The sequence below is a fragment of the Propithecus coquereli genome, unplaced genomic scaffold (assembly GCF_000956105.1).
Source record: "Propithecus coquereli isolate 6110/MARCELLA unplaced genomic scaffold, Pcoq_1.0 Scaffold22, whole genome shotgun sequence".
In the NCBI taxonomy this organism is placed as follows: Eukaryota; Metazoa; Chordata; class Mammalia; order Primates; family Indriidae; genus Propithecus; species Propithecus coquereli.
Window position 1 is genome coordinate 8,363,484 of NW_012147189.1, and position 10,531 is coordinate 8,374,014.

Sequence of the window (10,531 nt, forward strand, 5' to 3'; positions counted from 1 at the left end):
TAAATATATAGATAATCAGATCCTGACCTCTATCCCTAACTAAAAATGTTCTCAGCTATCTTGACTAAAACGAAGATGTTTCTGAAGTATAAAATCAGAAGTGTATAATGATAATGTACAAAACATGAATGCATGCCAATTTTACATCCCTCATCACCAGTAGCAATAACTGAAGAAATTACAGAATATTTTTGTTAATGTTAGCAATATTCTCAATAGCATTAAATGCAGTATGACTACAGCCAAAATTACTCTGACGCTTCCCGTAATTCTGAAAAATACTTCCACTTTTTATGAAGAAAATATACTGTAACTAGCTACAGTGTTCATTCTTGTTAATATAGAGGTTTTTATAATAACATAGTTCTACTGACTCTTGATATGGAATTCTATCAGTTTCTAGTTGAATCTCCTTCATAAGAGTTGAGAAGCTGATTAAATATTATTACTAGAAGACATTGTTTGTAAGCAAAATTAACATTATATGCATCTTTATTATTTAAGGGAATAAGAAATTAGATTAACAACTATTAAAAATCAATAAGAAGCAGTTAAAACTAGATACAAGTCAAACAAAATCACAATACTAAGTGCTTATGATGAGCAAGGCACTATTTGAAGGTTCTGTGAATGGGTATAAAAGTAACAAGGCACAGTATGTAATCTCAAAGAAATTGCAATATAGATATATATATGTATTCCTCTTTCAGTTCTCCATAGTCTTTTTACAAAAAACAAATAGCTAAATTCTAATCCAGATCCTCTGCTAGTACAGGAAGGATAATGTGGAATAGTACAGCATCACATACCAAGACATAGTAGCTACCATAGGGATGAGGCTCTGGGACTCCTCTTGTAGGCAGAGATAAGGAAATTTGAATAGAAATATTGAGAACATCTGCTACAACCTGTGATCAGGCCACCTGTAAATGAATAAACTTCATTAAGTTTAATACACTATACAAACATTTCCAGTCACAATTCTGTTTTAATGGATCATGCAAGTATATTCTCCCTAACAACTCTTCATTGTTGTCCTCACCACCATCCTCCACCAATGCACGAAAATTGAGAATCGTCCACTTGGCTGCAAACTCCTAAAGTTCCTCTTCCTTTTGGTTTGCAATTTCTACGATGCCTAGCAGAAGACTTAAATAACTTATTCAAGTAAGAAAGATAAAGATGAAAACTGGCCACTATAATAAGTTCTATAACAAGTTTTATAGAAAGTGCCATAGATACTAAAAGGAAGGAAAAACTGGCTTAAAATAAAGGTTTCAGAGAGGAAATGTCATTTGAGATGAGTGCTAAACAACGAGCAGTTGCTGGACAGAGAAACAAGTAGAGAAGTACATTCTTAGGTAGAAGGAAGAAGTAAAAAATTAAGGAGGTACAAAAGGGTACACGGTATTCTGAGAACTTCAAGTAGCTTTTGGGAAAGTAGCAGGATGAGAAGAAAAAGGCATGAGAAAGATAACAGAAATGCCTTATAGGCTAAAAAGTTGAATCTCTATCCTGACTAAAGGAGTTAAGCTAGGAGAGTGATCACTAAAAAGATCTCAGCAGCAGTATGTAATATAAGAGGAAGAACAAGACTAAAGGCAAAGGGCTAAATGACATAAGACAAAGTTGGCTTGACCTAATGGTATTTGGAATTAGGGTGACCCAACTCATCACCAGTGACCACTAGGTCTGTTACTCAATGGGTCTCCAATCCAGATATATAAAAAATATGTATACAGAACACTATATATATAAATATATATATTAGAGAACACTACGGACTCTATTTTAGAAAAGTGTTTACGTGATGTAATTAATCTCAATGAGAAAAACATGGCAGGAAAATTTGACAGGAATTATTTCAAGATGCCAAAATATTAATAATGACTAGCTGAGTAGTGGGGTTACAGGTCATGTTTTTCTTCTCATTATTGATATATTCTAAAATTCTACATAATAAATTAAAGGGCCTGACTCAGGATTCCTTGACAACATAATTGGCCCCAAAGCCTCCTTCACCACCACAGCCTACTACAGGTAAAATACCTATTCCTACATCAGGACCTTAACCCATGTTCTTTCTGCAACATCCTCTTGTCCTGAATGCCAATCTAAATCCCAACTTCCTCACACCACCAGCTACACTGATCTCATACATGCATTACTTGCTCCATATATTTTCACATCCAATCATATTCAATTTATAGAAAACTATCCTCAACAGTTTTCCAGTTTGTTCTTCCTACAATCAAAAACAGACTAGTGCAAATCTGTTTTATTCCAAACAAATATTTATGCATGACTCATTTATTGACATATGCACATATAATTATACAAATGTTTTGATAAACTGCACTTATGTATATAACCACTACTAAAGAGGTCTTAAATCTACTATCTCAGAAAAATTGCCTACTGTTAAATGTTAAATTGTGTTCCCCAAAAAGATATTGAAGTCCTAACCTTCAGTTCCTATGAATGGCACCTTATTTGGAAATAAGGTCTTTGCAGATAATCAAGTTAAGATGAAGTCATTAGAGCAGGCCCTAATCCAATATGACTGGCGTCCTTATGTATAAGGACATTTGGACAAAGAGATAGATATGCACACAGAGAGAACATCATGTGAAGATGAAGGCATGGATCGAGGTGATGAATCTACAAGGCAAGGCATGCCAAAGATTGCCAGCAAACCACCAGAGGCTAGGAGAGAGGCATGGAAAGATTCTTCCTCATAGCCCTTAGAAGGCACCAACACCTTGATCTCAGACTTCTATGCTACAGAACTGTGAGAAAATAAATTTCTGCTGTTTAAGGCATCCAGTTTGTGGCACTTTGTTACAGCCACCCTAGCAAAATAATATGCCTACTAAAGTAAACGATCATTTTTTCCCCTGAAAATCACTAAAAACAAAAACATTCTGAAGATTGGAAATTAGAAATTTAAAAATTTCTTACTACAGACTTTTTACCCCGGTAGCAAATGAGCCATTTAATAGCTAAGCCAACCTAGTGCCAAAAAAATCTAAGGATAGACATGACTCATCCTTCATCCTATATAGTACCATTTACACAGACAGCATCATGTAATCAAACATTAGAGCATATAATCATCCTATAGATACTGGAATGTAAGAATAACATGAAATTATATAAATTTTACTTTGTTTTGGAAGATAGTTGCTTTGTGGTATTTTTTGTTGTTGTTTTGAGACAGAGTCTTTCTCTGTCACCCAAGCTGGAGTGTAGTAGCACAATCATAGCTCACTGAAGCTTCAAACTCCTGGGCTCAAGCAATACTCCTACCTCAGCCTCCCAAAGTGCTGGGATTACAGGCATGAGCTACCATGCCTGGCTACTTTGTGCATTTTTATGTACCTGTGAGAATGTGATTTGACCCATAATCTAATCAAAAGATAGTATAATGAGTTACTTGATAAGTACCAATGACATCAGCATAGACTAGGAATGGGCTCTGAAGTGACACACACTTCAGTTCAAATCCTTGCTCTGTCACTCACTAACTACAGACATACCCCAAAGATACTGCGGGTTCAGTTTCAGACCACAGCAATAAAGCAAATGTCACAATAAAGCTAGTCACATGAATTTTTATGGTTTCCCAGTGCATATAAAATTTAGGTTTACACTATACTGTAGTCAATTAAGTGTGTAATAGCATTATGTCTTTAAAAACATACATATTTCAATTTAAAAATACTTTATTGCTAAAAAATGCTAACAATCATGTGAGCCTTCAGTGAGTTATAATCTTTTTGCTAATCTTCCCTCCATGTTGATGGCCACTGACTGACCAGGATGGTGGCTGCCAAAGGTTGGGGTGGCTGTGGCAATTTCTTCAAATGAGACAACAATGAAGTTTGCTGCATCAATGGACACTTCCTTTCACAAGAGATTTCTCTGTAGCCTGTGATGCAATTTGATAGCGTTTTACCCACAGTAGAACTTCTTTCAAAATTGGGAACCAACATTCTCAAATCCTGCTGCTACTATATCAACTAAATATTCTAAATCTGTTGTTATCATTTCAACAATGTCCTGAATATCTTCACCAGGAGTAGATTCTACTCAAGAAACCATTTTCTTTGCTCATCCCTAAGAAGCATTCCCCATCCACTCAATTTTTATTGTGAGATTGTAGCAATTCAGTTACATCTTCGGGATCCACTTCGGATTCTAGTTCTCTTGCTATCTATACCACATCTGCAGTTACCTCCTCCAATGAAGTCTCGAACCCCTCAAAGTAATCCATGAGGGTTGGAATCAACTTCTTCCAAACTCCTATTCATTTTGATATTTTGACCTCCTCTCATGAATCATGGATGTTCTTAATGGCATCTAGAATGGTGAATCCTTTCCAAAAGGATTTCAATTTACTTTGCCCAATCCATCACAGGAATCACTACCTAGGGCAGCTATAGCTTTACAAAATGTATTTCTTAAATAATAAGATGTGAAAGTTGAAATTACTCTTTGATCCATGGGCTACACAATGGATGTTGTATAGCAGGCATGAAAACAACATTAATCTCCTTGTACATCTCCATCAGAGCTCTTAGGTGAACAAGTACATTGTCAATGAGCAGTAGTATTTTGAAAGGAATCTTTTTTCTCAGCAGTACATCTTAACAGTGGGCTTAAAATATTCAATAAACCATGCTATAAACAGATATGTTGTCATCCAGACTTTGTTGTTCTAGTTATAGGTCACAGGCAGAGTAGATTTACTATAATTCTTAAGGGGTCTAGAACTTTTGGAATGGTAAATGAGCGTTGTCTTCGACTTACAGTCACCAGCTGCATTAACCCCTAACAAGAGAGAGAGTCAGCCTGTCCTTTGAAGCTTTGAAGCCAGGCACTGACTTCTCCTCTATAGCTATGAAAGTCCTAGATGCCATCCTCATCAAACAAAAGGCTGTTTCATCTACATTGAAAATATGTTGCTTAGTGTAGCTACCTTCATCAATGATCTTAGCTAGATCCTCTGGACATCATGCTGCAGCTCCTCCATCAGTACTTGTTGCTTCCCCTTGCACTTTAATGTTCTAGAGATGGCTTCTTTCCTAAAACCTCATGAACCAACCTCTGCTAGCTTCCAACTTTTCTTCTGCAGCTTCTTCACTTCACTCAGCCTTCACAACTGAAAAGAGTTAGAGCGTTGCTCTGGATTAGCCTTTGGTTTAAGGGAATGTTGTGGTCTATCCAGACCACTAAAACTTTCTCTACATCAGCAATAGGGCTGTTTCACTTTCTTATCATTCATGTGTTCACTGGAGTAGCACTTTTCATTTCCTTCAAGAACTTCCTTTTCATTCACAACTTGGCACAAGAGCCCTAGCTTTCAGTCTATCCCAGCTTTTAACATGCCTTCCTCACTAAGCTTAATCATTTCTAGTTTTTGATTTAAAGCAAGAGCCATTCTTCCTTTCACTTGAACATGTAGAAGCCATTTTAGGATTATCCACTGGCTTAATTTCAATATTCTTTTGTCTCAAGGAATAGGGTGGCACAAAAAGAGAGATAGGTGAATGGCCAGTCAGTGGAGCAGTCAGGACACACACAACATGTATTAACTAACTTCACTGTACTATACGGGTTCAGTCTGTGGTGCCCCAAAACAATTACAATAATAACATCAAAGATCACCAATCACAGATCATCATAACAGATATAATACTAATAAAAAGTTTGAAATACCTCAAGAATTACCAAATTGTGACAGAGACACAAAGTGAGCACATACTGTTGGAAAAATGGTGCTGACGGACATGCTTGATACAGGTTGCCGCAAACCTTCAATTTGTAAAAAATGCAATATGTACAAAGCACAACAAATGGAAGCACAATAAAATGACATGACTGTATATGACTTGAGCAAAGTACTTAACCATGTTTGAGCCTCCAGTCAGTAAAATTGGAGTTTCCCATTTCATATAAATGGATTAAATAATACATGAAATGTGCTTCACATATAATGATAATAGGACTTTATTATTTTTATAAAAAGGAACATTTATAAATTAAGGGGTTTTTATACTTTTTTTAAGGAGGAAAAATAATTAGGCAAGCTTATATTATATAAGAACAAAAATCTTGATCATATATACTGTATATAAAAATATTGCTTTTCACTAGTTTCTTACTATAAAATGTAAGACTTTCAGAATTTTAAAACTATTTATCAGAACTCAAAATACAATTAAATTTAATGTTGGAACTGAAATACAAATAGGATCTCAGTGACTTCTGGATTTATTACTAACATCAGTTGGTATGCAGCTTTCAAAGTTCCATAATATCATGTTTTTATTCCCTCGAATCAGTAAACTTCAGCCAGTCCGAAAAAACTACCTTTACAACTGAGAATGGCATCAGTTTAACTCTCATGGCATAATCCACTGAACCTTCTACCAGGTATTACTAATGTGTTTAACTTTTTTTAAGTATAAATCTTATATAAAATACACATCTCAAAATTAACTAATTAGAAAAAGACTTATTTCGGAATTCACATTCCTATTTTGAGAAAAGTGTAAATAATGTAAAATCCAATAGATCACCAAATTCAAAAGGACCTTGTTATATCACGCAAATGCTTTAAACAAGATATGAATTATATTTCCACTGCTAATTTCAATACTTATAAACTGAAACTTATGTCTCCATCTACATATAAAAAAATAGAAGAAATTACACAATAAAGTCCAGAAAGATTGCAATTATTATAGGAAAACTGGTGGTATTTTTGTTAAACTTTTTATCTAAAACATCTATCTGTACTGGTCAAATCTGCCGGAAAATTTAACAACCCACTTGTTGTGAGAGATAAATGGTAATTATTCTTAGGATCTTTTAATAAACATTGGTGAGCTATAAAAACTTATTCATTGCTACAATAAAAGTTCAATAATATCAGCATTAAAGCCAATGTGTGGTCAAAACCAAAACACGAACATTTTTAAAAACATTGTTTACCTTTATTCTCAGTGTACTTCCTAACTTCAACTCAGACTTTGTTAGTTGAGTTTTAGAAAAACGAACCCGTTTCTTGCTAGATTAAACAACATAATGGTCACTTTTCACAAAACACTGTTATGGCAATAATTTTTTTATTTGTAGAAAGATAACTAAATTTGCATTTTAATTTAAACAAAATATTTTAGAGTATTAAGAAAAATTCTAAGATCATATTTTTTAAAAACTGATTTAAATTTAGCAAATGTCATTCTACTTATTCAAGATATACACTAAGAACGATATAATTTTGGCTGCCTCAAATTACAATTCCAAGCATTTTTTCAAAAAGTGAACAGAGAGCCAAGTGCAGTGTCTTTCACCTGTAATCCCAGCAACTTGAGAGACCAAGGCAGGAGGATTGCTTGAGGCCAGGAGTTCCAGACCAGCCTGGGCAACATGCCAAGACCCCATCTCAAAAATGTAATAATAATAATAAATTAGCCAGGCAAGGTGGTGTATGCCTGTAGTCCCAGCTACTCAGAAGTCTGAAAGCAGGAGGATTGCTTGAGGCCAGGAGTTCAAGGCTACAGTAAGCTATGACTGTACCACTGCATTCCAGCCTGAGCAACAGAGCAAGACTCTGTCTCTTTAAAAAAAAAAAAAAAAAAAGGTGAACAGCAAAGGAAAACTAAATATATTTTCTTTTTACTTTAAAGTCCCAATATAGTAATATTAATAAAATCACATTAACATAGTATCTTAAGAAAATATAATCTGTTAAATTACTGGTAAAAGACCATATCAATTATTATCCCCCTGAGAGCAGGAACTATATACCTGAATCTACTCCATGTGCCTTAAGCATGACAAAAACTCAATAAATGTATGTTGAATATCTATACCTCAGGAACAATAAGCACAACAGTAACATAATGCCCTATGAGTCAAATAATGGAAAAATCCTAAAGAGCTGGGAATTCAAAACAGGACATGAACAAATTTTTACAACATGCAAATATATCAACGGTAAAAGAAAATTCTACCCCTTTTATCCAAAGACTAACTACAAATTGTGTATTATCTGTGTCAATGGAAAATATACAACCAATGCTAGTTTTGAAATAATCTCAACTTGGTCCAAAGTAAAGTCATTAAGAACTGAGTAGAAACAGTACATATATTTAAGACCCCATAATTCTGGTAGTAGGTATGGCCAAAGAAGAAAATTTCCACATTCTGTTGTTGTTTCTATAAACACCATACCACCTTTCTACAGAGAGCTATTGTATCTAAGAGAGTGAAGTAACATTTGTCGACTATACAATGACTACATATTCTTGTGTCCCGCTAGGATCTCTCTGGTTTAGCATTGCTAGTTTTAAGATTCAATATTCTTACCACCATCATCCAGGTTCATATTATGGCCAGGGAGAAACAGGTTCATTATTGGCTAGTTTCATTTATCCACATCTTTTCTCTTGAGTTACATCTACCTGCTGGAGCAACATGGGGAAATTTAACCCATGTAGAAAATTCCATGTATTACAGATGTTCACCAGAAATTTCAATCAGACAAAAAATTGCCTTTTCAAATATTCTCATACACATTCTCAAAAAAAGGCTTTATCAGGGAAAACCCGTATGTAGTAAATGTGAGCAAATAAAGCAATGCCTAAATAAAAGGTGTACTGAACACTCATATTTGATTACATTAGATCCCTCCTCCCTTCCTTAATATTCCAGGGGTAATTTCCTACTAAAAGCTGCTGAAAGTGTAAGATAATTTGACCTAAAATTCTCAGAGACAAATGTGTTATCTTGTTTGCTTTTTAAAACATAACTACCTTGAGAATATATACAGTACTGACAGAGCTACTATTAGCAGCTTCATTCACCCTAGAGAGAATGAGTACTACTATTATAAGTTTCCAAGTATGTATTTATAGAAGGAAGCAATAATTTATTAAACTAACTTTTTGATATTGAAGCAAGAGATTTGGGAAAATATGGTTTTACAATAAGATACATAACTTCAACCTCCGGTTATATTGCTATATTTTCACAGGAGAGGCATGGCACTATGTGAATATTATGACTCAAGCTTAGTCATCTCAACTAAGAATGAATTAAATTTGTTAGAGTAAAAACCTGAAAGAGAAAGTACATGCATGTAATTCTAAGTTGCCATTTTTAGAATGGGGTTTTTCTCCAAAGAGATTTTAAAAACGTGTTTCTACATTATTCTATTTGTGCTATTTTCACTTTAGTACTCTGGTACGTTGGCCGCTAAATAGAAACAAGAAACAAACTCATTTTCAAATAGAAAGGCATTTGTGATTTGAACATAGCATAAACTACATAAAAAAGAAAGAGTAATTTATTAAAGTCCTGACTGCTAAAATATATTGAAATTTGGATACATGTACATCCACAGAGACACTTGTGTTTGTGCCCATCCCTATTTTCCTGGTCCAGTTACCTTGACGAGATCGGAAAATTAACTGTAGGGTAAGGAGCCTAGTGAAAGCCACATTATATCCAAACTTCCTTTCCAGGAAAATCCAGAAAAATAGAAAGGATTCACAAGCTCTGCAGGACACACAGTCTTCTAATTCTATAAGTAGCTTCCAGGCTGATAAGGCTACAGTGTTTTTCCCTACAGAAAAAAGATATCTGAGGGGAAAAAATCTTTCTCTCTTCTCTCTCCCCTCTCCCTCCCTCCTCTCCTCTCCCTCCTCTTTCCCCTTTCTCTCTCCCTCCCTCTCTCTCTCTTCTTAAGAATCATCACAAAAAATGGCAGGCAATGTGGTATGAAGAAAAGAGTGTCTGAATGAAAGTCCAGAGAACTGAGTTTTATTCCCTGCTCTGTGACTTACTATATGGCCATGGGCAAGTTACTTAGCCTCTCTGTTGTGTCTTTGTTTTGTTTCATTTTGTTTCATATGGAAAACAAGAGGTAATCAAGAATAATTTTTTAATGACAGCCAATAAGACATCAGAAATCATGTAGACCTATCCCCAACTTCACAAATGAGGACAGTAAAGCAGAGAAACATGTCCAGTCATAGGTGATTAGGCTAAAAAAGTTCTAACAGCAGTCACTGCTCTGACATTTTAAAATTAATTCAAAAAGACAAGTCATTTATGTCAAATTTTTAGACCATGTAAAAAAAGTACCTAAGTGGCAAAGGGATGATAACCATCAAATTTAGGGTGATGATTATCTCTTCAAGAAGCCATAGAGAAATATATTCTGGAAGGGCTTCAATTGTACTGGTTACATTTTTATTTCTCAAACTGGGTTTGGAGTACTTGGATGTGTTAATTTCTCTATATACCACTTTTTGTCTGAAATACTTTCTAATCATTTTTTTATGTAACCACCAAAACATCTTTAACCAAAAGCTAAAATAAATGAAAACATTTGTCTGGAACTTTAAAGGTCAATGGAAATAGTTGCGTGTGGTTTCAAACAATCTCCTGCTCAGCTTAAAAGGTAAATATCACTATGCCCCCCTAATATAAGGGGAAAAAGGTGAAATATGTTGTA

At 34.7% G+C, this 10,531-nt stretch overlaps 1 pseudogene across 1 annotated transcript in view; it reads right to left on the bottom strand.

Annotated features, from left to right (window-relative positions):
• Positions 1-8,379: 8,379 nt before the first annotated feature.
• The window catches only part of LOC105810735, a 17,644-nt pseudogene continuing 15,492 nt past the window's right edge, over positions 8,380-10,531 (bottom strand). The window contains exon 2 of the transcript XR_001137514.1: positions 8,380-8,477. The product of XR_001137514.1 is annotated as an uncharacterized LOC105810735 (transcript). The remainder of the gene's footprint in view (positions 8,478-10,531) is intronic.